The sequence below is a fragment of the Cornus florida genome, unplaced genomic scaffold (assembly GCF_030987335.1).
Source record: "Cornus florida cultivar Cherokee Brave unplaced genomic scaffold, ASM3098733v1 CherokeeBrave_3.0.0_Hap2_Chr02, whole genome shotgun sequence".
NCBI lineage: Eukaryota > Viridiplantae > Streptophyta > Magnoliopsida > Cornales > Cornaceae > Cornus > Cornus florida.
The window spans coordinates 81,404,523-81,425,171 of record NW_026775572.1 but is presented as its reverse complement, the minus strand read 5'-3'; the positions used below and the strand labels follow the sequence as shown (position 1 = coordinate 81,425,171).

The window sequence follows — 20,649 nt, the reverse complement described above, 5'->3', positions numbered from 1 at the left end:
TTAATATGTATTTATTTATTTCCCGGCGAATGCGTCGGAAGGGCAATAGAACGGTAGCGGAAGGGGTTTATAGGGAAATGGAGGCGAGAATATGTCGGGTGCGATCATACCAGCACTAATGCACCGGATCCCATCAGAACTCCGCAGTTAAGCGTGCTTGGGCGAGAGTAGTACTAGGATGGGTGACCCCCTGGGAAGTCCTCGTGTTGCACCCCTTTTTAGTCCGGTTTTGTATTTTTAATTTTAATTTTAATTTTATTAATATGTATTTATTTATTTCCCGGCGAATGCGTCGGAAGGGCAATAGAACGGTAGCGGAAGGGGTTTATAGGGAAATGGAGGCGAGAATATGTCGGGTGCGATCATACCAGCACTAATGCACCGGATCCCATCAGAACTCCGCAGTTAAGCGTGCTTGGGCGAGAGTAGTACTAGGATGGGTGACCCCCTGGGAAGTCCTCGTGTTGCACCCCTTTTTAGTCCGGTTTTGTATTTTTAATTTTAATTTTAATTTTATTAATATGTATTTATTTATTTCCCGGCGAATGCGTCGGAAGGGCAATAGAACGGTAGCGGAAGGGGTTTATAGGGAAATGGAGGCGAGAATATGTCGGGTGCGATCATACCAGCACTAATGCACCGGATCCCATCAGAACTCCGCAGTTAAGCGTGCTTGGGCGAGAGTAGTACTAGGATGGGTGACCCCCTGGGAAGTCCTCGTGTTGCACCCCTTTTTAGTCCGGTTTTGTATTTTTAATTTTAATTTTAATTTTATTAATATGTATTTATTTATTTCCCGGCGAATGCGTCGGAAGGGCAATAGAACGGTAGCGGAAGGGGTTTATAGGGAAATGGAGGCGAGAATATGTCGGGTGCGATCATACCAGCACTAATGCACCGGATCCCATCAGAACTCCGCAGTTAAGCGTGCTTGGGCGAGAGTAGTACTAGGATGGGTGACCCCCTGGGAAGTCCTCGTGTTGCACCCCTTTTTAGTCCGGTTTTGTATTTTTAATTTTAATTTTAATTTTATTAATATGTATTTATTTATTTCCCGGCGAATGCGTCGGAAGGGCAATAGAACGGTAGCGGAAGGGGTTTATAGGGAAATGGAGGCGAGAATATGTCGGGTGCGATCATACCAGCACTAATGCACCGGATCCCATCAGAACTCCGCAGTTAAGCGTGCTTGGGCGAGAGTAGTACTAGGATGGGTGACCCCCTGGGAAGTCCTCGTGTTGCACCCCTTTTTAGTCCGGTTTTGTATTTTTAATTTTAATTTTAATTTTATTAATATGTATTTATTTATTTCCCGGCGAATGCGTCGGAAGGGCAATAGAACGGTAGCGGAAGGGGTTTATAGGGAAATGGAGGCGAGAATATGTCGGGTGCGATCATACCAGCACTAATGCACCGGATCCCATCAGAACTCCGCAGTTAAGCGTGCTTGGGCGAGAGTAGTACTAGGATGGGTGACCCCCTGGGAAGTCCTCGTGTTGCACCCCTTTTTAGTCCGGTTTTGTATTTTTAATTTTAATTTTAATTTTATTAATATGTATTTATTTATTTCCCGGCGAATGCGTCGGAAGGGCAATAGAACGGTAGCGGAAGGGGTTTATAGGGAAATGGAGGCGAGAATATGTCGGGTGCGATCATACCAGCACTAATGCACCGGATCCCATCAGAACTCCGCAGTTAAGCGTGCTTGGGCGAGAGTAGTACTAGGATGGGTGACCCCCTGGGAAGTCCTCGTGTTGCACCCCTTTTTAGTCCGGTTTTGTATTTTTAATTTTAATTTTAATTTTATTAATATGTATTTATTTATTTCCCGGCGAATGCGTCGGAAGGGCAATAGAACGGTAGCGGAAGGGGTTTATAGGGAAATGGAGGCGAGAATATGTCGGGTGCGATCATACCAGCACTAATGCACCGGATCCCATCAGAACTCCGCAGTTAAGCGTGCTTGGGCGAGAGTAGTACTAGGATGGGTGACCCCCTGGGAAGTCCTCGTGTTGCACCCCTTTTTAGTCCGGTTTTGTATTTTTAATTTTAATTTTAATTTTATTAATATGTATTTATTTATTTCCCGGCGAATGCGTCGGAAGGGCAATAGAACGGTAGCGGAAGGGGTTTATAGGGAAATGGAGGCGAGAATATGTCGGGTGCGATCATACCAGCACTAATGCACCGGATCCCATCAGAACTCCGCAGTTAAGCGTGCTTGGGCGAGAGTAGTACTAGGATGGGTGACCCCCTGGGAAGTCCTCGTGTTGCACCCCTTTTTAGTCCGGTTTTGTATTTTTAATTTTAATTTTAATTTTATTAATATGTATTTATTTATTTCCCGGCGAATGCGTCGGAAGGGCAATAGAACGGTAGCGGAAGGGGTTTATAGGGAAATGGAGGCGAGAATATGTCGGGTGCGATCATACCAGCACTAATGCACCGGATCCCATCAGAACTCCGCAGTTAAGCGTGCTTGGGCGAGAGTAGTACTAGGATGGGTGACCCCCTGGGAAGTCCTCGTGTTGCACCCCTTTTTAGTCCGGTTTTGTATTTTTAATTTTAATTTTAATTTTATTAATATGTATTTATTTATTTCCCGGCGAATGCGTCGGAAGGGCAATAGAACGGTAGCGGAAGGGGTTTATAGGGAAATGGAGGCGAGACTATGTCGGGTGCGATCATACCAGCACTAATGCACCGGATCCCATCAGAACTCCGCAGTTAAGCGTGCTTGGGCGAGAGTAGTACTAGGATGGGTGACCCCCTGGGAAGTCCTCGTGTTGCACCCCTTTTTAGTCCGGTTTTGTATTTTTAATTTTAATTTTAATTTTATTAATATGTATTTATTTATTTCCCGGCGAATGCGTCGGAAGGGCAATAGAACGGTAGCGGAAGGGGTTTATAGGGAAATGGAGGCGAGAATATGTCGGGTGCGATCATACCAGCACTAATGCACCGGATCCCATCAGAACTCCGCAGTTAAGCGTGCTTGGGCGAGAGTAGTACTAGGATGGGTGACCCCCTGGGAAGTCCTCGTGTTGCACCCCTTTTTAGTCCGGTTTTGTATTTTTAATTTTAATTTTAATTTTATTAATATGTATTTATTTATTTCCCGGCGAATGCGTCGGAAGGGCAATAGAACGGTAGCGGAAGGGGTTTATAGGGAAATGGAGGCGAGAATATGTCGGGTGCGATCATACCAGCACTAATGCACCGGATCCCATCAGAACTCCGCAGTTAAGCGTGCTTGGGCGAGAGTAGTACTAGGATGGGTGACCCCCTGGGAAGTCCTCGTGTTGCACCCCTTTTTAGTCCGGTTTTGTATTTTTAATTTTAATTTTAATTTTATTAATATGTATTTATTTATTTCCCGGCGAATGCGTCGGAAGGGCAATAGAACGGTAGCGGAAGGGGTTTATAGGGAAATGGAGGCGAGAATATGTCGGGTGCGATCATACCAGCACTAATGCACCGGATCCCATCAGAACTCCGCAGTTAAGCGTGCTTGGGCGAGAGTAGTACTAGGATGGGTGACCCCCTGGGAAGTCCTCGTGTTGCACCCCTTTTTAGTCCGGTTTTGTATTTTTAATTTTAATTTTAATTTTATTAATATGTATTTATTTATTTCCCGGCGAATGCGTCGGAAGGGCAATAGAACGGTAGCGGAAGGGGTTTATAGGGAAATGGAGGCGAGAATATGTCGGGTGCGATCATACCGGCACTAATGCACCGGATCCCATCAGAACTCCGCAGTTAAGCGTGCTTGGGCGAGAGTAGTACTAGGATGGGTGACCCCCTGGGAAGTCCTCGTGTTGCACCCCTTTTTAGTCCGGTTTTGTATTTTTAATTTTAATTTTAATTTTATTAATATGTATTTATTTATTTCCCGGCGAATGCGTCGGAAGGGCAATAGAACGGTAGCGGAAGGGGTTTATAGGGAAATGGAGGCGAGAATATGTCGGGTGCGATCATACCGGCACTAATGCACCGGATCCCATCAGAACTCCGCAGTTAAGCGTGCTTGGGCGAGAGTAGTACTAGGATGGGTGACCCCCTGGGAAGTCCTCGTGTTGCACCCCTTTTTAGTCCGGTTTTGTATTTTTAATTTTAATTTTAATTTTATTAATATGTATTTATTTATTTCCCGGCGAATGCGTCGGAAGGGCAATAGAACGGTAGCGGAAGGGGTTTATAGGGAAATGGAGGCGAGAATATGTCGGGTGCGATCATACCGGCACTAATGCACCGGATCCCATCAGAACTCCGCAGTTAAGCGTGCTTGGGCGAGAGTAGTACTAGGATGGGTGACCCCCTGGGAAGTCCTCGTGTTGCACCCCTTTTTAGTCCGGTTTTGTATTTTTAATTTTAATTTTAATTTTATTAATATGTATTTATTTATTTCCCGGCGAATGCGTCGGAAGGGCAATAGAACGGTAGCGGAAGGAGTTTATAGGGAAATGGAGGCGAGAATATGTCGGGTGCGATCATACCAGCACTAATGCACCGGATCCCATCAGAACTCCGCAGTTAAGCGTGCTTGGGCGAGAGTAGTACTAGGATGGGTGACCCCCGGGGAAGTCCTCGTGTTGCACCCCTTTTTAGTCCGGTTTTGTATTTTTAATTTTAATTTTAATTTTATTAATATGTATTTATTTATTTCCCGGCGAATGCGTCGGAAGGGCAATAGAACGGTAGCGGAAGGGGTTTATAGGGAAATGGAGGCGAGAATATGTCGGGTGCGATCATACCAGCACTAATGCACCGGATCCCATCAGAACTCCGCAGTTAAGCGTGCTTGGGCGAGAGTAGTACTAGGATGGGTGACCCCCTGGGAAGTCCTCGTGTTGCACCCCTTTTTAGTCCGGTTTTGTATTTTTAATTTTAATTTTAATTTTATTAATATGTATTTATTTATTTCCCGGCGAATGCGTCGGAAGGGCAATAGAACGGTAGCGGAAGGGGTTTATAGGGAAATGGAGGCGAGAATATGTCGGGTGCGATCATACCAGCACTAATGCACCGGATCCCATCAGAACTCCGCAGTTAAGCGTGCTTGGGCGAGAGTAGTACTAGGATGGGTGACCCCCGGGGAAGTCCTCGTGTTGCACCCCTTTTTAGTCCGGTTTTGTATTTTTAATTTTAATTTTAATTTTATTAATATGTATTTATTTATTTCCGGGCGAATGCGTCGGAAGGGCAATAGAACGGTAGCGGAAGGGGTTTATAGGGAAATGGAGGCGAGAATATGTCGGGTGCGATCATACCAGCACTAATGCACCGGATCCCATCAGAACTCCGCAGTTAAGCGTGCTTGGGCGAGAGTAGTACTAGGATGGGTGACCCCCGGGGAAGTCCTCGTGTTGCACCCCTTTTTAGTCCGGTTTTGTATTTTTAATTTTAATTTTAATTTTATTAATATGTATTTATTTATTTCCCGGCGAATGCGTCGGAAGGGCAATAGAACGGTAGCGGAAGGGGTTTATAGGGAAATGGAGGCGAGAATATGTCGGGTGCGATCATACCAGCACTAATGCACCGGATCCCATCAGAACTCCGCAGTTAAGCGTGCTTGGGCGAGAGTAGTACTAGGATGGGTGACCCCCTGGGAAGTCCTCGTGTTGCACCCCTTTTTAGTCCGGTTTTGTATGTTTAATTTTAATTTTAATTTTATTAATATGTATTTATTTATTTCCCGGCGAATGCGTCGGAAGGGCAATAGAACGGTAGCGGAAGGGGTTTATAGGGAAATGGAGGCGAGAATATGTCGGGTGCGATCATACCAGCACTAATGCACCGGATCCCATCAGAACTCCGCAGTTAAGCGTGCTTGGGCGAGAGTAGTACTAGGATGGGTGACCCCCTGGGAAGTCCTCGTGTTGCACCCCTTTTTAGTCCGGTTTTGTATTTTTAATTTTAATTTTAATTTTATTAATATGTATTTATTTATTTCCCGGCGAATGCGTCGGAAGGGCAATAGAACGGTAGCGGAAGGGGTTTATAGGGAAATGGAGGCGAGAATATGTCGTGTGCGATCATACCAGCACTAATGCACCGGATCCCATCAGAACTCCGCAGTTAAGCGTGCTTGGGCGAGAGTAGTACTAGGATGGGTGACCCCCTGGGAAGTCCTCGTGTTGCACCCCTTTTTAGTCCGGTTTTGTATTTTTAATTTCAATTTTAATTTTATTAATATGTATTTATTTATTTCCCGGCGAATGCGTCGGAAGGGCAATAGAACGGTAGCGGAAGGGGTTTATAGGGAAATGGAGGCGAGAATATGTCGGGTGCGATCATACCAGCACTAATGCACCGGATCCCATCAGAACTCCGCAGTTAAGCGTGCTTGGGCGAGAGTAGTACTAGGATGGGTGACCCCCTGGGAAGTCCTCGTGTTGCACCCCTTTTTAGTCCGGTTTTGTATTTTTAATTTTAATTTTAATTTTATTAATATGTATTTATTTATTTCCCGGCGAATGCGTCGGAAGGGCAATAGAACGGTAGCGGAAGGGGTTTATAGGGAAATGGAGGCGAGAATATGTCGGGTGCGATCATACCAGCACTAATGCACCGGATCCCATCAGAACTCCGCAGTTAAGCGTGCTTGGGCGAGAGTAGTACTAGGATGGGTGACCCCCGGGGAAGTCCTCGTGTTGCACCCCTTTTTAGTCCGGTTTTGTATTTTTAATTTTAATTTTAATTTTATTAATATGTATTTATTTATTTCCCGGCGAATGCGTCGGAAGGGCAATAGAACGGTAGCGGAAGGGGTTTATAGGGAAATGGAGGCGAGAATATGTCGGGTGCGATCATACCAGCACTAATGCACCGGATCCCATCAGAACTCCGCAGTTAAGCGTGCTTGGGCGAGAGTAGTACTAGGATGGGTGACCCCCGGGGAAGTCCTCGTGTTGCACCCCTTTTTAGTCCGGTTTTGTATTTTTAATTTTAATTTTAATTTTATTAATATGTATTTATTTATTTCCCGGCGAATGCGTCGGAAGGGCAATAGAACGGTAGCGGAAGGGGTTTATAGGGAAATGGAGGCGAGAATATGTCGGGTGCGATCATACCAGCACTAATGCACCGGATCCCATCAGAACTCCGCAGTTAAGCGTGCTTGGGCGAGAGTAGTACTAGGATGGGTGACCCCCTGGGAAGTCCTCGTGTTGCACCCCTTTTTAGTCCGGTTTTGTATTTTTAATTTTAATTTTAATTTTATTAATATGTATTTATTTATTTCCCGGCGAATGCGTCGGAAGGGCAATAGAACGGTAGCGGAAGGGGTTTATAGGGAAATGGAGGCGAGAATATGTCGGGTGCGATCATACCAGCACTAATGCACCGGATCCCATCGGAACTCCGCAGTTAAGCGTGCTTGGGCGAGAGTAGTACTAGGATGGGTGACCCCCTGGGAAGTCCTCGTGTTGCACCCCTTTTTAGTCCGGTTTTGTATTTTTAATTTTAATTTTAATTTTATTAATATGTATTTATTTATTTCCCGGCGAATGCGTCGGAAGGGCAATAGAACGGTAGCGGAAGGGGTTTATAGGGAAATGGAGGCGAGAATATGTCGTGTGCGATCATACCAGCACTAATGCACCGGATCCCATCAGAACTCCGCAGTTAAGCGTGCTTGGGCGAGAGTAGTACTAGGATGGGTGACCCCCTGGGAAGTCCTCGTGTTGCACCCCTTTTTAGTCCGGTTTTGTATTTTTAATTTCAATTTTAATTTTATTAATATGTATTTATTTATTTCCCGGCGAATGCGTCGGAAGGGCAATAGAACGGTAGCGGAAGGGGTTTATAGGGAAATGGAGGCGAGAATATGTCGGGTGCGATCATACCAGCACTAATGCACCGGATCCCATCAGAACTCCGCAGTTAAGCGTGCTTGGGCGAGAGTAGTACTAGGATGGGTGACCCCCTGGGAAGTCCTCGTGTTGCACCCCTTTTTAGTCCGGTTTTGTATTTTTAATTTTAATTTTAATTTTATTAATATGTATTTATTTATTTCCCGGCGAATGCGTCGGAAGGGCAATAGAACGGTAGCGGAAGGGGTTTATAGGGAAATGGAGGCGAGAATATGTCGGGTGCGATCATACCAGCACTAATGCACCGGATCCCATCAGAACTCCGCAGTTAAGCGTGCTTGGGCGAGAGTAGTACTAGGATGGGTGACCCCCTGGGAAGTCCTCGTGTTGCACCCCTTTTTAGTCCGGTTTTGTATTTTTAATTTTAATTTTAATTTTATTAATATGTATTTATTTATTTCCCGGCGAATGCGTCGGAAGGGCAATAGAACGGTAGCGGAAGGGGTTTATAGGGAAATGGAGGCGAGAATATGTCGGGTGCGATCATACCAGCACTAATGCACCGGATCCCATCAGAACTCCGCAGTTAAGCGTGCTTGGGCGAGAGTAGTACTAGGATGGGTGACCCCCGGGGAAGTCCTCGTGTTGCACCCCTTTTTAGTCCGGTTTTGTATTTTTAATTTTAATTTTAATTTTATTAATATGTATTTATTTATTTCCCGGCGAATGCGTCGGAAGGGCAATAGAACGGTAGCGGAAGGGGTTTATAGGGAAATGGAGGCGAGAATATGTCGGGTGCGATCATACCAGCACTAATGCACCGGATCCCATCAGAACTCCGCAGTTAAGCGTGCTTGGGCGAGAGTAGTACTAGGATGGGTGACCCCCGGGGAAGTCCTCGTGTTGCACCCCTTTTTAGTCCGGTTTTGTATTTTTAATTTTAATTTTAATTTTATTAATATGTATTTATTTATTTCCCGGCGAATGCGTCGGAAGGGCAATAGAACGGTAGCGGAAGGGGTTTATAGGGAAATGGAGGCGAGAATATGTCGGGTGCGATCATACCAGCACTAATGCACCGGATCCCATCAGAACTCCGCAGTTAAGCGTGCTTGGGCGAGAGTAGTACTAGGATGGGTGACCCCCGGGGAAGTCCTCGTGTTGCACCCCTTTTTAGTCCGGTTTTGTATTTTTAATTTTAATTTTAATTTTATTAATATGTATTTATTTATTTCCCGGCGAATGCGTCGGAAGGGCAATAGAACGGTAGCGGAAGGGGTTTATAGGGAAATGGAGGCGAGAATATGTCGGGTGCGATCATACCAGCACTAATGCACCGGATCCCATCAGAACTCCGCAGTTAAGCGTGCTTGGGCGAGAGTAGTACTAGGATGGGTGACCCCCTGGGAAGTCCTCGTGTTGCACCCCTTTTTAGTCCGGTTTTGTATTTTTAATTTTAATTTTAATTTTATTAATATGTATTTATTTATTTCCCGGCGAATGCGTCGGAAGGGCAATAGAACGGTAGCGGAAGGGGTTTATAGGGAAATGGAGGCGAGAATATGTCGTGTGCGATCATACCAGCACTAATGCACCGGATCCCATCAGAACTCCGCAGTTAAGCGTGCTTGGGCGAGAGTAGTACTAGGATGGGTGACCCCCTGGGAAGTCCTCGTGTTGCACCCCTTTTTAGTCCGGTTTTGTATTTTTAATTTCAATTTTAATTTTATTAATATGTATTTATTTATTTCCCGGCGAATGCGTCGGAAGGGCAATAGAACGGTAGCGGAAGGGGTTTATAGGGAAATGGAGGCGAGAATATGTCGGGTGCGATCATACCAGCACTAATGCACCGGATCCCATCAGAACTCCGCAGTTAAGCGTGCTTGGGCGAGAGTAGTACTAGGATGGGTGACCCCCTGGGAAGTCCTCGTGTTGCACCCCTTTTTAGTCCGGTTTTGTATTTTTAATTTCAATTTTAATTTTATTAATATGTATTTATTTATTTCCCGGCGAATGCGTCGGAAGGGCAATAGAACGGTAGCGGAAGGGGTTTATAGGGAAATGGAGGCGAGAATATGTCGGGTGCGATCATACCAGCACTAATGCACCGGATCCCATCAGAACTCCGCAGTTAAGCGTGCTTGGGCGAGAGTAGTACTAGGATGGGTGACCCCCTGGGAAGTCCTCGTGTTGCACCCCTTTTTAGTCCGGTTTTGTATTTTTAATTTCAATTTTAATTTTATTAATATGTATTTATTTATTTCCTGGCGAATGCGTCGGAAGGGCAATAGAACGGTAGCGGAAGGGGTTTATAGGGAAATGGAGGCGAGAATATGTCGGGTGCGATCATACCAGCACTAATGCACCGGATCCCATCAGAACTCCGCAGTTAAGCGTGCTTGGGCGAGAGTAGTACTAGGATGGGTGACCCCCTGGGAAGTCCTCGTGTTGCACCCCTTTTTAGTCCGGTTTTGTATTTTTAATTTCAATTTTAATTTTATTAATATGTATTTATTTATTTCCCGGCGAATGCGTCGGAAGGGCAATAGAACGGTAGCGGAAGGGGTTTATAGGGAAATGGAGGCGAGAATATGTCGGGTGCGATCATACCAGCACTAATGCACCGGATCCCATCAGAACTCCGCAGTTAAGCGTGCTTGGGCGAGAGTAGTACTAGGATGGGTGACCCCCTGGGAAGTCCTCGTGTTGCACCCCTTTTTAGTCCGGTTTTGTATTTTTAATTTTAATTTTAATTTTATTAATATGTATTTATTTATTTCCCGGCGAATGCGTCGGACGGGCAATAGAACGGTAGCGGAAGGGGTTTATAGGGAAATGGAGGCGAGAATATGTCGGGTGCGATCATACCAGCACTAATGCACCGGATCCCATCAGAACTCCGCAGTTAAGCGTGCTTGGGCGAGAGTAGTACGAGGATGGGTGACCCCCTGGGAAGTCCTCGTGTTGCACCCCTTTTTAGTCCGGTTTTGTATTTTTAATTTTAATTTTAATTTTATTAATATGTATTTATTTATTTCCCGGCGAATGCGTCGGAAGGGCAATAGAACGGTAGCGGAAGGGGTTTATAGGGAAATGGAGGCGAGAATATGTCGGGTGCGATCATACCAGCACTAATGCACCGGATCCCATCAGAACTCCGCAGTTAAGCGTGCTTGGGCGAGAGTAGTACTAGGATGGGTGACCCCCTGGGAAGTCCTCGTGTTGCACCCCTTTTTAGTCCGGTTTTGTATTTTTAATTTTAATTTTAATTTTATTAATATGTATTTATTTATTTCCCGGCGAATGCGTCGGAAGGGCAATAGAACGGTAGCGGAAGGGGTTTATAGGGAAATGGAGGCGAGAATATGTCGGGTGCGATCATACCAGCACTAATGCACCGGATCCCATCAGAACTCCGCAGTTAAGCGTGCTTGGGCGAGAGTAGTACTAGGATGGGTGACCCCCTGGGAAGTCCTCGTGTTGCACCCCTTTTTAGTCCGGTTTTGTATTTTTAATTTTAATTTTAATTTTATTAATATGTATTTATTTATTTCCCGGCGAATGCGTCGGAAGGGCAATAGAACGGTAGCGGAAGGGGTTTATAGGGAAATGGAGGCGAGAATATGTCGGGTGCGATCATACCAGCACTAATGCACCGGATCCCATCAGAACTCCGCAGTTAAGCGTGCTTGGGCGAGAGTAGTACTAGGATGGGTGACCCCCTGGGAAGTCCTCGTGTTGCACCCCTTTTTAGTCCGGTTTTGTATTTTTAATTTTAATTTTAATTTTATTAATATGTATTTATTTATTTCCCGGCGAATGCGTCGGAAGGGCAATAGAACGGTAGCGGAAGGGGTTTATAGGGAAATGGAGGCGAGAATATGTCGGGTGCGATCATACCAGCACTAATGCACCGGATCCCATCAGAACTCCGCAGTTAAGCGTGCTTGAGCGAGAGTAGTACTAGGATGGGTGACCCCCTGGGAAGTCCTCGTGTTGCACCCCTTTTTAGTCCGGTTTTGTATTTTTAATTTTAATTTTAATTTTATTAATATGTATTTATTTATTTCCCGGCGAATGCGTCGGAAGGGCAATAGAACGGTAGCGGAAGGGGTTTATAGGGAAATGGAGGCGAGAATATGTCGGGTGCGATCATACCAGCACTAATGCACCGGATCCCATCAGAACTCCGCAGTTAAGCGTGCTTGGGCGAGAGTAGTACTAGGATGGGTGACCCCCTGGGAAGTCCTCGTGTTGCACCCCTTTTTAGTCCGGTTTTGTATTTTTAATTTTAATTTTAATTTTATTAATATGTATTTATTTATTTCCCGGCGAATGCGTCGGAAGGGCAATAGAACGGTAGCGGAAGGGGTTTATAGGGAAATGGAGGCGAGAATATGTCGGGTGCGATCATACCAGCACTAATGCACCGGATCCCATCAGAACTCCGCAGTTAAGCGTGCTTGGGCGAGAGTAGTACTAGGATGGGTGACCCCCTGGGAAGTCCTCGTGTTGCACCCCTTTTTAGTCCGGTTTTGTATTTTTAATTTTAATTTTAATTTTATTAATATGTATTTATTTATTTCCCGGCGAATGCGTCGGAAGGGCAATAGAACGGTAGCGGAAGGGGTTTATAGGGAAATGGAGGCGAGAATATGTCGGGTGCGATCATACCAGCACTAATGCACCGGATCCCATCAGAACTCCGCAGTTAAGCGTGCTTGGGCGAGAGTAGTACTAGGATGGGTGACCCCCTGGGAAGTCCTCGTGTTGCACCCCTTTTTAGTCCGGTTTTGTATTTTTAATTTTAATTTTAATTTTATTAATATGTATTTATTTATTTCCCGGCGAATGCGTCGGAAGGGCAATAGAACGGTAGCGGAAGGGGTTTATAGGGAAATGGAGGCGAGAATATGTCGGGTGCGATCATACCAGCACTAATGCACCGGATCCCATCAGAACTCCGCAGTTAAGCGTGCTTGGGCGAGAGTAGTACTAGGATGGGTGACCCCCGGGGAAGTCCTCGTGTTGCACCCCTTTTTAGTCCGGTTTTGTATTTTTAATTTTAATTTTAATTTTATTAATATGTATTTATTTATTTCCCGGCGAATGCGTCGGAAGGGCAATAGAACGGTAGCGGAAGGGGTTTATAGGGAAATGGAGGCGAGAATATGTCGGGTGCGATCATACCAGCACTAATGCACCGGATCCCATCAGAACTCCGCAGTTAAGCGTGCTTGGGCGAGAGTAGTACTAGGATGGGTGACCCCCGGGGAAGTCCTCGTGTTGCACCCCTTTTTAGTCCGGTTTTGTATTTTTAATTTTAATTTTAATTTTATTAATATGTATTTATTTATTTCCCGGCGAATGCGTCGGAAGGGCAATAGAACGGTAGCGGAAGGGGTTTATAGGGAAATGGAGGCGAGAATATGTCGGGTGCGATCATACCAGCACTAATGCACCGGATCCCATCAGAACTCCGCAGTTAAGCGTGCTTGGGCGAGAGTAGTACTAGGATGGGTGACCCCCGGGGAAGTCCTCGTGTTGCACCCCTTTTTAGTCCGGTTTTGTATTTTTAATTTTAATTTTAATTTTATTAATATGTATTTATTTATTTCCCGGCGAATGCGTCGGAAGGGCAATAGAACGGTAGCGGAAGGGGTTTATAGGGAAATGGAGGCGAGAATATGTCGGGTGCGATCATACCAGCACTAATGCACCGGATCCCATCAGAACTCCGCAGTTAAGCGTGCTTGGGCGAGAGTAGTACTAGGATGGGTGACCCCCTGGGAAGTCCTCGTGTTGCACCCCTTTTTAGTCCGGTTTTGTATTTTTAATTTTAATTTTAATTTTATTAATATGTATTTATTTATTTCCCGGCGAATGCGTCGGAAGGGCAATAGAACGGTAGCGGAAGGGGTTTATAGGGAAATGGAGGCGAGAATATGTCGTGTGCGATCATACCAGCACTAATGCACCGGATCCCATCAGAACTCCGCAGTTAAGCGTGCTTGGGCGAGAGTAGTACTAGGATGGGTGACCCCCTGGGAAGTCCTCGTGTTGCACCCCTTTTTAGTCCGGTTTTGTATTTTTAATTTCAATTTTAATTTTATTAATATGTATTTATTTATTTCCCGGCGAATGCGTCGGAAGGGCAATAGAACGGTAGCGGAAGGGGTTTATTGGGAAATGGAGGCGAGAATATGTCGTGTGCGATCATACCAGCACTAATGCACCGGATCCCATCAGAACTCCGCAGTTAAGCGTGCTTGGGCGAGAGTAGTACTAGGATGGGTGACCCCCTGGGAAGTCCTCGTGTTGCACCCCTTTTTAGTCCGGTTTTGTATTTTTAATTTCAATTTTAATTTTATTAATATGTATTTATTTATTTCCCGGCGAATGCGTCGGAAGGGCAATAGAACGGTAGCGCAAGGGGTTTATAGGGAAATGGAGGCGAGAATATGTCGGGTGCGATCATACCAGCACTAATGCAACGGATCCCATCAGAACTCCGCAGTTAAGCGTGCTTGGGCGAGAGTAGTACTAGGATGGGTGACCCCCTGGGAAGTCCTCGTGTTGCACCCCTTTTTAGTCCGGTTTTGTATTTTTAATTTCAATTTTAATTTTATTAATATGTATTTATTTATTTCCCGGCGAATGCGTCGGAAGGGCAATAGAACGGTAGCGGAAGGGGTTTATAGGGAAATGGAGGCGAGAATATGTCGGGTGCGATCATACCAGCACTAATGCACCGGATCCCATCAGAACTCCGCAGTTAAGCGTGCTTGGGCGAGAGTAGTACTAGGATGGGTGACCCCCTGGGAAGTCCTCGTGTTGCACCCCTTTTTAGTCCGGTTTTGTATTTTTAATTTCAATTTTAATTTTATTAATATGTATTTATTTATTTCCCGGCGAATGCGTCGGAAGGGCAACAGAACGGTAGCGGAAGGGGTTTATAGGGAAATGGAGGCGAGAATATGTCGGGTGCGATCATACCAGCACTAATGCACCGGATCCCATCAGAACTCCGCAGTTAAGCGTGCTTGGGCGAGAGTAGTACTAGGATGGGTGACCCCCTGGGAAGTCCTCGTGTTGCACCCCTTTTTAGTCCGGTTTTGTATTTTTAATTTCAATTTTAATTTTATTAATATGTATTTATTTATTTCCCGGCGAATGCGTCGGAAGGGCAATAGAACGGTAGCGGAAGGGGTTTATAGGGAAATGGAGGCGAGAATATGTCGGGTGCGATCATACCAGCACTAATGCACCGGATCCCATCAGAACTCCGCAGTTAAGCGTGCTTGGGCGAGAGTAGTACTAGGATGGGTGACCCCCTGGGAAGTCCTCGTGTTGCACCCCTTTTTAGTCCGATTTTGTATTTTTAATTTCAATTTTAATTTTATTAATATGTATTTATTTATTTCCCGGCGAATGCGTCGGAAGGGCAATAGAACGGTAGCGGAAGGGGTTTATAGGGAAATGGAGTCGAGAATATGTCGGGTGCGATCATACCAGCACTAATGCACCGGATCCCATCAGAACTCCGCAGTTAAGCGTGCTTGGGCGAGAGTAGTACTAGGATGGGTGACCCCCTGGGAAGTCCTCGTGTTGCACCCCTTTTTAGTCCGGTTTTGTATTTTTAATTTCAATTTTAATTTTATTAATATTTATTTATTTATTTCCCGACGAATGCGTCGGAAGGGCAATAGAACGGTAGCGGAAGGGGTTTATAGGGAAATGGAGGCGAGAATATGTCGGGTGCGATCATACCATCACTAATGCACCGGATCCCATCAGAACTCCGCAGTTAAGCGTGCTTGGGCGAGAGTAGTACTAGGATGGGTGACCCCCTGGGAAGTCCTCGTGTTGCACCCCTTTTTAGTCCGATTTTGTATTTTTAATTTCAATTTTAATTTTATTAATATGTATTTATTTATTTCCCGGCGAATGCGTCGGAAGGGCAATAGAACGGTAGCGGAAGGGGTTTATAGGGAAATGGAGTCGAGAATATGTCGGGTGCGATCATACCAGCACTAATGCACCGGATCCCATCAGAACTCCGCAGTTAAGCGTGCTTGGGCGAGAGTAGTACTAGGATGGGTGACCCCCTGGGAAGTCCTCGTGTTGCACCCCTTTTTAGTCCGGTTTTGTATTTTTAATTTCAAATTTAATTTTATTAATATTTATTTATTTATTTCCCGACGAATGCGTCGGAAGGGCAATAGAACGGTAGCGGAAGGGGTTTATAGGGAAATGGAGGCGAGAATATGTCGGGTGCGATCATACCAGCACTAATGCACCGGATCCCATCAGAACTCCGCAGTTAAGCGTGCTTGGGCGAGAGTAGTACTAGGATGGGTGACCCCCGGGGAAGTCCTCGTGTTGCACCCCTTTTTAGTCCGGTTTTGTATTTTTAATTTTAATTTTAATTTTATTAATATGTATTTATTTATTTCCCGGCGAATGCGTCGGAAGGGCAATAGAACGGTAGCGGAAGGGGTTTATAGGGAAATGGAGGCGAGAATATGTCGGGTGCGATCATACCAGCACTAATGCACCGGATCCCATCAGAACTCCGCAGTTAAGCGTGCTTGGGCGAGAGTAGTACTAGGATGGGTGACCCCCGGGGAAGTCCTCGTGTTGCACCCCTTTTTAGTCCGGTTTTGTATTTTTAATTTTAATTTTAATTTTATTAATATGTATTTATTTATTTCCCGGCGAATGCGTCGGAAGGGCAATAGAACGGTAGCGGAAGGGGTTTATAGGGAAATGGAGGCGAGAATATGTCGGGTGCGATCATACCAGCACTAATGCACCGGATCCCATCAGAACTCCGCAGTTAAGCGTGCTTGGGCGAGAGTAGTACTAGGATGGGTGACCCCCGGGGAAGTCCTCGTGTTGCACCCCTTTTTAGTCCGGTTTTGTATTTTTAATTTTAATTTTAATTTTATTAATATGTATTTATTTATTTCCCGGCGAATGCGTCGGAAGGGCAATAGAACGGTAGCGGAAGGGGTTTATAGGGAAATGGAGGCGAGAATATGTCGGGTGCGATCATACCAGCACTAATGCACCGGATCCCATCAGAACTCCGCAGTTAAGCGTGCTTGGGCGAGAGTAGTACTAGGATGGGTGACCCCCTGGGAAGTCCTCGTGTTGCACCCCTTTTTAGTCCGGTTTTGTATTTTTAATTTTAATTTTAATTTTATTAATATGTATTTATTTATTTCCCGGCGAATGCGTCGGAAGGGCAATAGAACGGTAGCGGAAGGGGTTTATAGGGAAATGGAGGCGAGAATATGTCGTGTGCGATCATACCAGCACTAATGCACCGGATCCCATCAGAACTCCGCAGTTAAGCGTGCTTGGGCGAGAGTAGTACTAGGATGGGTGACCCCCTGGGAAGTCCTCGTGTTGCACCCCTTTTTAGTCCGGTTTTGTATTTTTAATTTCAATTTTAATTTTATTAATATGTATTTATTTATTTCCCGGCGAATGCGTCGGAAGGGCAATAGAACGGTAGCGGAAGGGGTTTATTGGGAAATGGAGGCGAGAATATGTCGTGTGCGATCATACCAGCACTAATGCACCGGATCCCATCAGAACTCCGCAGTTAAGCGTGCTTGGGCGAGAGTAGTACTAGGATGGGTGACCCCCTGGGAAGTCCTCGTGTTGCACCCCTTTTTAGTCCGGTTTTGTATTTTTAATTTCAATTTTAATTTTATTAATATGTATTTATTTATTTCCCGGCGAATGCGTCGGAAGGGCAATAGAACGGTAGCGCAAGGGGTTTATAGGGAAATGGAGGCGAGAATATGTCGGGTGCGATCATACCAGCACTAATGCACCGGATCCCATCAGAACTCCGCAGTTAAGCGTGCTTGGGCGAGAGTAGTACTAGGATGGGTGACCCCCTGGGAAGTCCTCGTGTTGCACCCCTTTTTAGTCCGGTTTTGTATTTTTAATTTCAATTTTAATTTTATTAATATGTATTTATTTATTTCCCGGCGAATGCGTCGGAAGGGCAATAGAACGGTAGCGGAAGGGGTTTATAGGGAAATGGAGGCGAGAATATGTCGGGTGCGATCATACCAGCACTAATGCACCGGATCCCATCAGAACTCCGCAGTTAAGCGTGCTTGGGCGAGAGTAGTACTAGGATGGGTGACCCCCTGGGAAGTCCTCGTGTTGCACCCCTTTTTAGTCCGGTTTTGTATTTTTAATTTCAATTTTAATTTTATTAATATGTATTTATTTATTTCCCGGCGAATGCGTCGGAAGGGCAACAGAACGGTAGCGGAAGGGGTTTATAGGGAAATGGAGGCGAGAATATGTCGGGTGCGATCATACCAGCACTAATGCACCGGATCCCATCAGAACTCCGCAGTTAAGCGTGCTTGGGCGAGAGTAGTACTAGGATGGGTGACCCCCTGGGAAGTCCTCGTGTTGCACCCCTTTTTAGTCCGGTTTTGTATTTTTAATTTCAATTTTAATTTTATTAATATGTATTTATTTATTTCCCGGCGAATGCGTCGGAAGGGCAACAGAACGGTAGCGGAAGGGGTTTATAGGGAAATGGAGGCGAGAATATGTCGGGTGCGATCATACCAGCACTAATGCACCGGATCCCATCAGAACTCCGCAGTTAAGCGTGCTTGGGCGAGAGTAGTACTAGGATGGGTGACCCCCTGGGAAGTCCTCGTGTTGCACCCCTTTTTAGTCCGATTTTGTATTTTTAATTTCAATTTTAATTTTATTAATATGTATTTATTTATTTCCCGGCGAATGCGTCGGAAGGGCAATAGAACGGTAGCGGAAGGGGTTTATAGGGAAATGGAGTCGAGAATATGTCGGGTGCGATCATACCAGCACTAATGCACCGGATCCCATCAGAACTCCGCAGTTAAGCGTGCTTGGGCGAGAGTAGTACTAGGATGGGTGACCCCCTGGGAAGTCCTCGTGTTGCACCCCTTTTTAGTCCGGTTTTGTATTTTTAATTTCAATTTTAATTTTATTAATATTTATTTATTTATTTCCCGACGAATGCGTCGGAAGGGCAATAGAACGGTAGCGGAAGGGGTTTATAGGGAAATGGAGGCGAGAATATGTCGGGTGCGATCATACCATCACTAATGCACCGGATCCCATCAGAACTCCGCAGTTAAGCGTGCTTGGGCGAGAGTAGTACTAGGATGGGTGACCCCCGGGGAAGTCCTCGTGTTGCACCCCTTTTTAGTCCTGTTTTGTATTTTTAATTTTAATTTTAATTTTATTAATATGTATTTATTTATTTCCCGGCGAATGCGTCGGAAGGGCAATAGAACGGTAGCGGAAGGGGTTTATAGGGAAATGGAGGCGAGAATATGTCGGGTGCGATCATACCAGCACTAATGCACCGGATCCCATCAGAACTCCGCAGTTAAGCGTGCTTGGGCGAGAGTAGTACTAGGATGGGTGACCCCCTGGGAAGTCCTCGTGTTGCACCCCTTTTTAGTCCGGTTTTGTATTTTTAATTTCAATTTTAATTTTATTAATATGTATTTATTTATTTCCCGGCGAATGCGTCGGAAGGGCAATAGAACGGTAGCGGAAGGGGTTTATAGGGAAATGGAGGCGAGAATATGTCGGGTGCGATCATACCAGCACTAATGCACCGGATCCCATCAGAACTCCGCTGTTAAGCGTGCTTGGGCGAGAGTAGTACTAGGATGGGTGACCCCCTGGGAAGTCCTCGTGTTGCACCCCTTTTTAGTCCGGTTTTGTATTTTTAATTTCAATTTTAATTTTATTAATATGTATTTATTTATTTCCCGGCGAATGCGTCGGAAGGGCAATAGAACGGTAGCGGAAGGGGTTTATAGGGAAATGGAGGCGAGAATATGTCGGGTGCGATCATACCAGCACTAATGCACCGGATCCCATCAGAACTCCGCAGTTAAGCGTGCTTGGGCGAGAGTAGTACTAGGATGGGTGACCCTCTGGGAAGTCCTCGTGTTGCACCCCTTTTTAGTCCGGTTTTGTATTTTTAATTTCAATTTTAATTTTATTAATATGTATTTATTTATTTCCCGGCGAATGCGTCGGAAGGGCAATAGAACGGTAGCGGAAGGGGTTTATAGGGAAATGGAGGCGAGAATATGTCGGGTGCGATCATACCATCACTAATGCACCGGATCCCATCAGAACTCCGCAGTTAAGCGTGCTTGGGCGAGAGTAGTACTAGGATGGGTGACCCCCTGGGAAGTCCTCGTGTTGCACCCGTTTTTAGTCCGGTTTTGTATTTTTAATTTCAATTTTAATTTTATTAATATGTATTTATTTATTTCCCGGCGAATGCGTCGGAAGGGCAATAGAACGGTAGCGGAAGGGGTTTATAGGGAAATGGAGGCGAGAATATGTCGGGTGCGATCATACCAGCACTAATGCACCGGATCCCATCAGAACTCCGCAGTTAAGCGTGCTTGGGCGAGAGTAGTACTAGGATGGGTGACCCCCGGGGAAGTCCTCGTGTTGCACCCCTTTTTAGTCCGGTTTTGTATTTTTAATTTCAATTTTAATTTTATTAATATGTATTTATTTATTTCCCGGCGAATGCGTCGGAAGGGCAATAGAACGGTAGCGGAAGGGGTTTATAGGGAAATGGAGGCGAGAATATGTCGGGTGCGATCATACCAGCACTAATGCACCGGATCCCATCAGAACTCCGCAGTTAAGCGTGCTTGGGCGAGAGTAGTACTAGGATGGGTGACCCCCTGGGAAGTCCTCGTGTTGCACCCCTTTTTAGTCCGGTTTTGTATTTTTAATTTTAATTTTAATTTTATTAATACGT

The 20,649-nt window shown here is 45.5% G+C and overlaps 80 non-coding genes across 80 annotated transcripts; all 80 read left to right on the top strand.

Annotated features, from left to right (window-relative positions):
* The first annotated feature begins 96 nt into the window (after positions 1–96).
* On the top strand, positions 97–215 carry LOC132298206 (5S ribosomal RNA). The gene has a single exon (XR_009479623.1). It is a non-coding gene; the product is annotated as a 5S ribosomal RNA (ribosomal RNA).
* Positions 216–354: 139 nt separating this feature from the next.
* LOC132298205 (5S ribosomal RNA) lies at positions 355–473 on the top strand. Its single transcript, XR_009479622.1, has one exon. It is a non-coding gene; the product is annotated as a 5S ribosomal RNA (ribosomal RNA).
* A 139-nt stretch (positions 474–612) lies between these two features.
* On the top strand, positions 613–731 carry LOC132298204 (5S ribosomal RNA). The gene has a single exon (XR_009479621.1). It is a non-coding gene; the product is annotated as a 5S ribosomal RNA (ribosomal RNA).
* Positions 732–870: 139 nt separating this feature from the next.
* LOC132298202 (5S ribosomal RNA) lies at positions 871–989 on the top strand. Its single transcript, XR_009479620.1, has one exon. It is a non-coding gene; the product is annotated as a 5S ribosomal RNA (ribosomal RNA).
* A 139-nt stretch (positions 990–1,128) lies between these two features.
* LOC132298201 (5S ribosomal RNA) lies at positions 1,129–1,247 on the top strand. The gene has a single exon (XR_009479619.1). It is a non-coding gene; the product is annotated as a 5S ribosomal RNA (ribosomal RNA).
* A 139-nt stretch (positions 1,248–1,386) lies between these two features.
* On the top strand, positions 1,387–1,505 carry LOC132298199 (5S ribosomal RNA). Its single transcript, XR_009479617.1, has one exon. It is a non-coding gene; the product is annotated as a 5S ribosomal RNA (ribosomal RNA).
* Positions 1,506–1,644: 139 nt separating this feature from the next.
* Positions 1,645–1,763, top strand: LOC132298198 (5S ribosomal RNA). Its single transcript, XR_009479616.1, has one exon. It is a non-coding gene; the product is annotated as a 5S ribosomal RNA (ribosomal RNA).
* A 139-nt stretch (positions 1,764–1,902) lies between these two features.
* On the top strand, positions 1,903–2,021 carry LOC132298197 (5S ribosomal RNA). The gene has a single exon (XR_009479615.1). It is a non-coding gene; the product is annotated as a 5S ribosomal RNA (ribosomal RNA).
* A 139-nt stretch (positions 2,022–2,160) lies between these two features.
* Positions 2,161–2,279, top strand: LOC132298196 (5S ribosomal RNA). Its single transcript, XR_009479614.1, has one exon. It is a non-coding gene; the product is annotated as a 5S ribosomal RNA (ribosomal RNA).
* Positions 2,280–2,418: 139 nt separating this feature from the next.
* LOC132298195 (5S ribosomal RNA) lies at positions 2,419–2,537 on the top strand. Its single transcript, XR_009479613.1, has one exon. It is a non-coding gene; the product is annotated as a 5S ribosomal RNA (ribosomal RNA).
* Positions 2,538–2,676: 139 nt separating this feature from the next.
* Positions 2,677–2,795, top strand: LOC132298194 (5S ribosomal RNA). The gene has a single exon (XR_009479612.1). It is a non-coding gene; the product is annotated as a 5S ribosomal RNA (ribosomal RNA).
* A 139-nt stretch (positions 2,796–2,934) lies between these two features.
* Positions 2,935–3,053, top strand: LOC132298193 (5S ribosomal RNA). Its single transcript, XR_009479611.1, has one exon. It is a non-coding gene; the product is annotated as a 5S ribosomal RNA (ribosomal RNA).
* Positions 3,054–3,192: 139 nt separating this feature from the next.
* On the top strand, positions 3,193–3,311 carry LOC132298192 (5S ribosomal RNA). The gene has a single exon (XR_009479610.1). It is a non-coding gene; the product is annotated as a 5S ribosomal RNA (ribosomal RNA).
* A 139-nt stretch (positions 3,312–3,450) lies between these two features.
* Positions 3,451–3,569, top strand: LOC132298191 (5S ribosomal RNA). The gene has a single exon (XR_009479609.1). It is a non-coding gene; the product is annotated as a 5S ribosomal RNA (ribosomal RNA).
* Positions 3,570–3,708: 139 nt separating this feature from the next.
* LOC132296733 (5S ribosomal RNA) lies at positions 3,709–3,827 on the top strand. The gene has a single exon (XR_009478625.1). It is a non-coding gene; the product is annotated as a 5S ribosomal RNA (ribosomal RNA).
* A 139-nt stretch (positions 3,828–3,966) lies between these two features.
* Positions 3,967–4,085, top strand: LOC132296732 (5S ribosomal RNA). Its single transcript, XR_009478624.1, has one exon. It is a non-coding gene; the product is annotated as a 5S ribosomal RNA (ribosomal RNA).
* Positions 4,086–4,224: 139 nt separating this feature from the next.
* On the top strand, positions 4,225–4,343 carry LOC132296731 (5S ribosomal RNA). Its single transcript, XR_009478623.1, has one exon. It is a non-coding gene; the product is annotated as a 5S ribosomal RNA (ribosomal RNA).
* Positions 4,344–4,482: 139 nt separating this feature from the next.
* On the top strand, positions 4,483–4,601 carry LOC132296887 (5S ribosomal RNA). Its single transcript, XR_009478771.1, has one exon. It is a non-coding gene; the product is annotated as a 5S ribosomal RNA (ribosomal RNA).
* Positions 4,602–4,740: 139 nt separating this feature from the next.
* Positions 4,741–4,859, top strand: LOC132298190 (5S ribosomal RNA). Its single transcript, XR_009479608.1, has one exon. It is a non-coding gene; the product is annotated as a 5S ribosomal RNA (ribosomal RNA).
* A 139-nt stretch (positions 4,860–4,998) lies between these two features.
* On the top strand, positions 4,999–5,117 carry LOC132296885 (5S ribosomal RNA). The gene has a single exon (XR_009478769.1). It is a non-coding gene; the product is annotated as a 5S ribosomal RNA (ribosomal RNA).
* Positions 5,118–5,256: 139 nt separating this feature from the next.
* Positions 5,257–5,375, top strand: LOC132296884 (5S ribosomal RNA). Its single transcript, XR_009478768.1, has one exon. It is a non-coding gene; the product is annotated as a 5S ribosomal RNA (ribosomal RNA).
* Positions 5,376–5,514: 139 nt separating this feature from the next.
* LOC132298188 (5S ribosomal RNA) lies at positions 5,515–5,633 on the top strand. Its single transcript, XR_009479606.1, has one exon. It is a non-coding gene; the product is annotated as a 5S ribosomal RNA (ribosomal RNA).
* Positions 5,634–5,772: 139 nt separating this feature from the next.
* Positions 5,773–5,891, top strand: LOC132298186 (5S ribosomal RNA). Its single transcript, XR_009479605.1, has one exon. It is a non-coding gene; the product is annotated as a 5S ribosomal RNA (ribosomal RNA).
* A 139-nt stretch (positions 5,892–6,030) lies between these two features.
* LOC132296817 (5S ribosomal RNA) lies at positions 6,031–6,149 on the top strand. The gene has a single exon (XR_009478705.1). It is a non-coding gene; the product is annotated as a 5S ribosomal RNA (ribosomal RNA).
* A 139-nt stretch (positions 6,150–6,288) lies between these two features.
* On the top strand, positions 6,289–6,407 carry LOC132298185 (5S ribosomal RNA). Its single transcript, XR_009479604.1, has one exon. It is a non-coding gene; the product is annotated as a 5S ribosomal RNA (ribosomal RNA).
* Positions 6,408–6,546: 139 nt separating this feature from the next.
* LOC132296883 (5S ribosomal RNA) lies at positions 6,547–6,665 on the top strand. The gene has a single exon (XR_009478767.1). It is a non-coding gene; the product is annotated as a 5S ribosomal RNA (ribosomal RNA).
* A 139-nt stretch (positions 6,666–6,804) lies between these two features.
* On the top strand, positions 6,805–6,923 carry LOC132296882 (5S ribosomal RNA). The gene has a single exon (XR_009478766.1). It is a non-coding gene; the product is annotated as a 5S ribosomal RNA (ribosomal RNA).
* A 139-nt stretch (positions 6,924–7,062) lies between these two features.
* Positions 7,063–7,181, top strand: LOC132298184 (5S ribosomal RNA). The gene has a single exon (XR_009479603.1). It is a non-coding gene; the product is annotated as a 5S ribosomal RNA (ribosomal RNA).
* A 139-nt stretch (positions 7,182–7,320) lies between these two features.
* On the top strand, positions 7,321–7,439 carry LOC132296795 (5S ribosomal RNA). Its single transcript, XR_009478685.1, has one exon. It is a non-coding gene; the product is annotated as a 5S ribosomal RNA (ribosomal RNA).
* A 139-nt stretch (positions 7,440–7,578) lies between these two features.
* LOC132296816 (5S ribosomal RNA) lies at positions 7,579–7,697 on the top strand. The gene has a single exon (XR_009478704.1). It is a non-coding gene; the product is annotated as a 5S ribosomal RNA (ribosomal RNA).
* Positions 7,698–7,836: 139 nt separating this feature from the next.
* Positions 7,837–7,955, top strand: LOC132298183 (5S ribosomal RNA). Its single transcript, XR_009479602.1, has one exon. It is a non-coding gene; the product is annotated as a 5S ribosomal RNA (ribosomal RNA).
* A 139-nt stretch (positions 7,956–8,094) lies between these two features.
* LOC132298182 (5S ribosomal RNA) lies at positions 8,095–8,213 on the top strand. The gene has a single exon (XR_009479601.1). It is a non-coding gene; the product is annotated as a 5S ribosomal RNA (ribosomal RNA).
* Positions 8,214–8,352: 139 nt separating this feature from the next.
* LOC132296881 (5S ribosomal RNA) lies at positions 8,353–8,471 on the top strand. Its single transcript, XR_009478765.1, has one exon. It is a non-coding gene; the product is annotated as a 5S ribosomal RNA (ribosomal RNA).
* A 139-nt stretch (positions 8,472–8,610) lies between these two features.
* On the top strand, positions 8,611–8,729 carry LOC132296880 (5S ribosomal RNA). The gene has a single exon (XR_009478764.1). It is a non-coding gene; the product is annotated as a 5S ribosomal RNA (ribosomal RNA).
* Positions 8,730–8,868: 139 nt separating this feature from the next.
* Positions 8,869–8,987, top strand: LOC132296879 (5S ribosomal RNA). Its single transcript, XR_009478763.1, has one exon. It is a non-coding gene; the product is annotated as a 5S ribosomal RNA (ribosomal RNA).
* Positions 8,988–9,126: 139 nt separating this feature from the next.
* LOC132298181 (5S ribosomal RNA) lies at positions 9,127–9,245 on the top strand. The gene has a single exon (XR_009479600.1). It is a non-coding gene; the product is annotated as a 5S ribosomal RNA (ribosomal RNA).
* Positions 9,246–9,384: 139 nt separating this feature from the next.
* On the top strand, positions 9,385–9,503 carry LOC132296814 (5S ribosomal RNA). Its single transcript, XR_009478702.1, has one exon. It is a non-coding gene; the product is annotated as a 5S ribosomal RNA (ribosomal RNA).
* Positions 9,504–9,642: 139 nt separating this feature from the next.
* Positions 9,643–9,761, top strand: LOC132298180 (5S ribosomal RNA). Its single transcript, XR_009479599.1, has one exon. It is a non-coding gene; the product is annotated as a 5S ribosomal RNA (ribosomal RNA).
* A 139-nt stretch (positions 9,762–9,900) lies between these two features.
* LOC132298179 (5S ribosomal RNA) lies at positions 9,901–10,019 on the top strand. The gene has a single exon (XR_009479598.1). It is a non-coding gene; the product is annotated as a 5S ribosomal RNA (ribosomal RNA).
* A 139-nt stretch (positions 10,020–10,158) lies between these two features.
* LOC132298178 (5S ribosomal RNA) lies at positions 10,159–10,277 on the top strand. The gene has a single exon (XR_009479597.1). It is a non-coding gene; the product is annotated as a 5S ribosomal RNA (ribosomal RNA).
* Positions 10,278–10,416: 139 nt separating this feature from the next.
* LOC132298176 (5S ribosomal RNA) lies at positions 10,417–10,535 on the top strand. The gene has a single exon (XR_009479595.1). It is a non-coding gene; the product is annotated as a 5S ribosomal RNA (ribosomal RNA).
* A 139-nt stretch (positions 10,536–10,674) lies between these two features.
* Positions 10,675–10,793, top strand: LOC132296940 (5S ribosomal RNA). Its single transcript, XR_009478821.1, has one exon. It is a non-coding gene; the product is annotated as a 5S ribosomal RNA (ribosomal RNA).
* A 139-nt stretch (positions 10,794–10,932) lies between these two features.
* On the top strand, positions 10,933–11,051 carry LOC132298175 (5S ribosomal RNA). The gene has a single exon (XR_009479594.1). It is a non-coding gene; the product is annotated as a 5S ribosomal RNA (ribosomal RNA).
* Positions 11,052–11,190: 139 nt separating this feature from the next.
* On the top strand, positions 11,191–11,309 carry LOC132298174 (5S ribosomal RNA). The gene has a single exon (XR_009479593.1). It is a non-coding gene; the product is annotated as a 5S ribosomal RNA (ribosomal RNA).
* Positions 11,310–11,448: 139 nt separating this feature from the next.
* LOC132298173 (5S ribosomal RNA) lies at positions 11,449–11,567 on the top strand. Its single transcript, XR_009479592.1, has one exon. It is a non-coding gene; the product is annotated as a 5S ribosomal RNA (ribosomal RNA).
* A 139-nt stretch (positions 11,568–11,706) lies between these two features.
* Positions 11,707–11,825, top strand: LOC132296984 (5S ribosomal RNA). Its single transcript, XR_009478863.1, has one exon. It is a non-coding gene; the product is annotated as a 5S ribosomal RNA (ribosomal RNA).
* A 139-nt stretch (positions 11,826–11,964) lies between these two features.
* LOC132298172 (5S ribosomal RNA) lies at positions 11,965–12,083 on the top strand. Its single transcript, XR_009479591.1, has one exon. It is a non-coding gene; the product is annotated as a 5S ribosomal RNA (ribosomal RNA).
* Positions 12,084–12,222: 139 nt separating this feature from the next.
* On the top strand, positions 12,223–12,341 carry LOC132298170 (5S ribosomal RNA). Its single transcript, XR_009479590.1, has one exon. It is a non-coding gene; the product is annotated as a 5S ribosomal RNA (ribosomal RNA).
* A 139-nt stretch (positions 12,342–12,480) lies between these two features.
* Positions 12,481–12,599, top strand: LOC132298169 (5S ribosomal RNA). The gene has a single exon (XR_009479589.1). It is a non-coding gene; the product is annotated as a 5S ribosomal RNA (ribosomal RNA).
* Positions 12,600–12,738: 139 nt separating this feature from the next.
* Positions 12,739–12,857, top strand: LOC132296878 (5S ribosomal RNA). Its single transcript, XR_009478762.1, has one exon. It is a non-coding gene; the product is annotated as a 5S ribosomal RNA (ribosomal RNA).
* Positions 12,858–12,996: 139 nt separating this feature from the next.
* Positions 12,997–13,115, top strand: LOC132296877 (5S ribosomal RNA). The gene has a single exon (XR_009478761.1). It is a non-coding gene; the product is annotated as a 5S ribosomal RNA (ribosomal RNA).
* A 139-nt stretch (positions 13,116–13,254) lies between these two features.
* LOC132296875 (5S ribosomal RNA) lies at positions 13,255–13,373 on the top strand. The gene has a single exon (XR_009478760.1). It is a non-coding gene; the product is annotated as a 5S ribosomal RNA (ribosomal RNA).
* Positions 13,374–13,512: 139 nt separating this feature from the next.
* On the top strand, positions 13,513–13,631 carry LOC132298168 (5S ribosomal RNA). Its single transcript, XR_009479588.1, has one exon. It is a non-coding gene; the product is annotated as a 5S ribosomal RNA (ribosomal RNA).
* Positions 13,632–13,770: 139 nt separating this feature from the next.
* On the top strand, positions 13,771–13,889 carry LOC132296813 (5S ribosomal RNA). The gene has a single exon (XR_009478701.1). It is a non-coding gene; the product is annotated as a 5S ribosomal RNA (ribosomal RNA).
* A 139-nt stretch (positions 13,890–14,028) lies between these two features.
* LOC132296811 (5S ribosomal RNA) lies at positions 14,029–14,147 on the top strand. The gene has a single exon (XR_009478700.1). It is a non-coding gene; the product is annotated as a 5S ribosomal RNA (ribosomal RNA).
* A 139-nt stretch (positions 14,148–14,286) lies between these two features.
* LOC132296961 (5S ribosomal RNA) lies at positions 14,287–14,405 on the top strand. Its single transcript, XR_009478841.1, has one exon. It is a non-coding gene; the product is annotated as a 5S ribosomal RNA (ribosomal RNA).
* A 139-nt stretch (positions 14,406–14,544) lies between these two features.
* Positions 14,545–14,663, top strand: LOC132298167 (5S ribosomal RNA). Its single transcript, XR_009479587.1, has one exon. It is a non-coding gene; the product is annotated as a 5S ribosomal RNA (ribosomal RNA).
* Positions 14,664–14,802: 139 nt separating this feature from the next.
* LOC132298166 (5S ribosomal RNA) lies at positions 14,803–14,921 on the top strand. Its single transcript, XR_009479586.1, has one exon. It is a non-coding gene; the product is annotated as a 5S ribosomal RNA (ribosomal RNA).
* Positions 14,922–15,060: 139 nt separating this feature from the next.
* Positions 15,061–15,179, top strand: LOC132298164 (5S ribosomal RNA). Its single transcript, XR_009479584.1, has one exon. It is a non-coding gene; the product is annotated as a 5S ribosomal RNA (ribosomal RNA).
* Positions 15,180–15,318: 139 nt separating this feature from the next.
* Positions 15,319–15,437, top strand: LOC132298163 (5S ribosomal RNA). Its single transcript, XR_009479583.1, has one exon. It is a non-coding gene; the product is annotated as a 5S ribosomal RNA (ribosomal RNA).
* A 139-nt stretch (positions 15,438–15,576) lies between these two features.
* LOC132297012 (5S ribosomal RNA) lies at positions 15,577–15,695 on the top strand. Its single transcript, XR_009478890.1, has one exon. It is a non-coding gene; the product is annotated as a 5S ribosomal RNA (ribosomal RNA).
* A 139-nt stretch (positions 15,696–15,834) lies between these two features.
* Positions 15,835–15,953, top strand: LOC132298162 (5S ribosomal RNA). Its single transcript, XR_009479582.1, has one exon. It is a non-coding gene; the product is annotated as a 5S ribosomal RNA (ribosomal RNA).
* Positions 15,954–16,092: 139 nt separating this feature from the next.
* Positions 16,093–16,211, top strand: LOC132296873 (5S ribosomal RNA). Its single transcript, XR_009478758.1, has one exon. It is a non-coding gene; the product is annotated as a 5S ribosomal RNA (ribosomal RNA).
* A 139-nt stretch (positions 16,212–16,350) lies between these two features.
* LOC132296872 (5S ribosomal RNA) lies at positions 16,351–16,469 on the top strand. Its single transcript, XR_009478757.1, has one exon. It is a non-coding gene; the product is annotated as a 5S ribosomal RNA (ribosomal RNA).
* Positions 16,470–16,608: 139 nt separating this feature from the next.
* Positions 16,609–16,727, top strand: LOC132296871 (5S ribosomal RNA). Its single transcript, XR_009478756.1, has one exon. It is a non-coding gene; the product is annotated as a 5S ribosomal RNA (ribosomal RNA).
* Positions 16,728–16,866: 139 nt separating this feature from the next.
* LOC132298161 (5S ribosomal RNA) lies at positions 16,867–16,985 on the top strand. Its single transcript, XR_009479581.1, has one exon. It is a non-coding gene; the product is annotated as a 5S ribosomal RNA (ribosomal RNA).
* A 139-nt stretch (positions 16,986–17,124) lies between these two features.
* LOC132296810 (5S ribosomal RNA) lies at positions 17,125–17,243 on the top strand. The gene has a single exon (XR_009478699.1). It is a non-coding gene; the product is annotated as a 5S ribosomal RNA (ribosomal RNA).
* Positions 17,244–17,382: 139 nt separating this feature from the next.
* On the top strand, positions 17,383–17,501 carry LOC132296809 (5S ribosomal RNA). The gene has a single exon (XR_009478698.1). It is a non-coding gene; the product is annotated as a 5S ribosomal RNA (ribosomal RNA).
* A 139-nt stretch (positions 17,502–17,640) lies between these two features.
* LOC132298160 (5S ribosomal RNA) lies at positions 17,641–17,759 on the top strand. The gene has a single exon (XR_009479580.1). It is a non-coding gene; the product is annotated as a 5S ribosomal RNA (ribosomal RNA).
* Positions 17,760–17,898: 139 nt separating this feature from the next.
* Positions 17,899–18,017, top strand: LOC132298159 (5S ribosomal RNA). The gene has a single exon (XR_009479579.1). It is a non-coding gene; the product is annotated as a 5S ribosomal RNA (ribosomal RNA).
* Positions 18,018–18,156: 139 nt separating this feature from the next.
* Positions 18,157–18,275, top strand: LOC132298158 (5S ribosomal RNA). Its single transcript, XR_009479578.1, has one exon. It is a non-coding gene; the product is annotated as a 5S ribosomal RNA (ribosomal RNA).
* Positions 18,276–18,414: 139 nt separating this feature from the next.
* Positions 18,415–18,533, top strand: LOC132298157 (5S ribosomal RNA). The gene has a single exon (XR_009479577.1). It is a non-coding gene; the product is annotated as a 5S ribosomal RNA (ribosomal RNA).
* A 139-nt stretch (positions 18,534–18,672) lies between these two features.
* On the top strand, positions 18,673–18,791 carry LOC132298156 (5S ribosomal RNA). The gene has a single exon (XR_009479576.1). It is a non-coding gene; the product is annotated as a 5S ribosomal RNA (ribosomal RNA).
* A 139-nt stretch (positions 18,792–18,930) lies between these two features.
* LOC132297100 (5S ribosomal RNA) lies at positions 18,931–19,049 on the top strand. Its single transcript, XR_009478973.1, has one exon. It is a non-coding gene; the product is annotated as a 5S ribosomal RNA (ribosomal RNA).
* Positions 19,050–19,188: 139 nt separating this feature from the next.
* Positions 19,189–19,307, top strand: LOC132298154 (5S ribosomal RNA). Its single transcript, XR_009479575.1, has one exon. It is a non-coding gene; the product is annotated as a 5S ribosomal RNA (ribosomal RNA).
* A 139-nt stretch (positions 19,308–19,446) lies between these two features.
* LOC132296925 (5S ribosomal RNA) lies at positions 19,447–19,565 on the top strand. Its single transcript, XR_009478807.1, has one exon. It is a non-coding gene; the product is annotated as a 5S ribosomal RNA (ribosomal RNA).
* A 139-nt stretch (positions 19,566–19,704) lies between these two features.
* LOC132296762 (5S ribosomal RNA) lies at positions 19,705–19,823 on the top strand. The gene has a single exon (XR_009478653.1). It is a non-coding gene; the product is annotated as a 5S ribosomal RNA (ribosomal RNA).
* A 139-nt stretch (positions 19,824–19,962) lies between these two features.
* On the top strand, positions 19,963–20,081 carry LOC132297078 (5S ribosomal RNA). Its single transcript, XR_009478952.1, has one exon. It is a non-coding gene; the product is annotated as a 5S ribosomal RNA (ribosomal RNA).
* A 139-nt stretch (positions 20,082–20,220) lies between these two features.
* Positions 20,221–20,339, top strand: LOC132296870 (5S ribosomal RNA). The gene has a single exon (XR_009478755.1). It is a non-coding gene; the product is annotated as a 5S ribosomal RNA (ribosomal RNA).
* A 139-nt stretch (positions 20,340–20,478) lies between these two features.
* On the top strand, positions 20,479–20,597 carry LOC132298152 (5S ribosomal RNA). Its single transcript, XR_009479573.1, has one exon. It is a non-coding gene; the product is annotated as a 5S ribosomal RNA (ribosomal RNA).
* Positions 20,598–20,649: the final 52 nt, after the last annotated feature.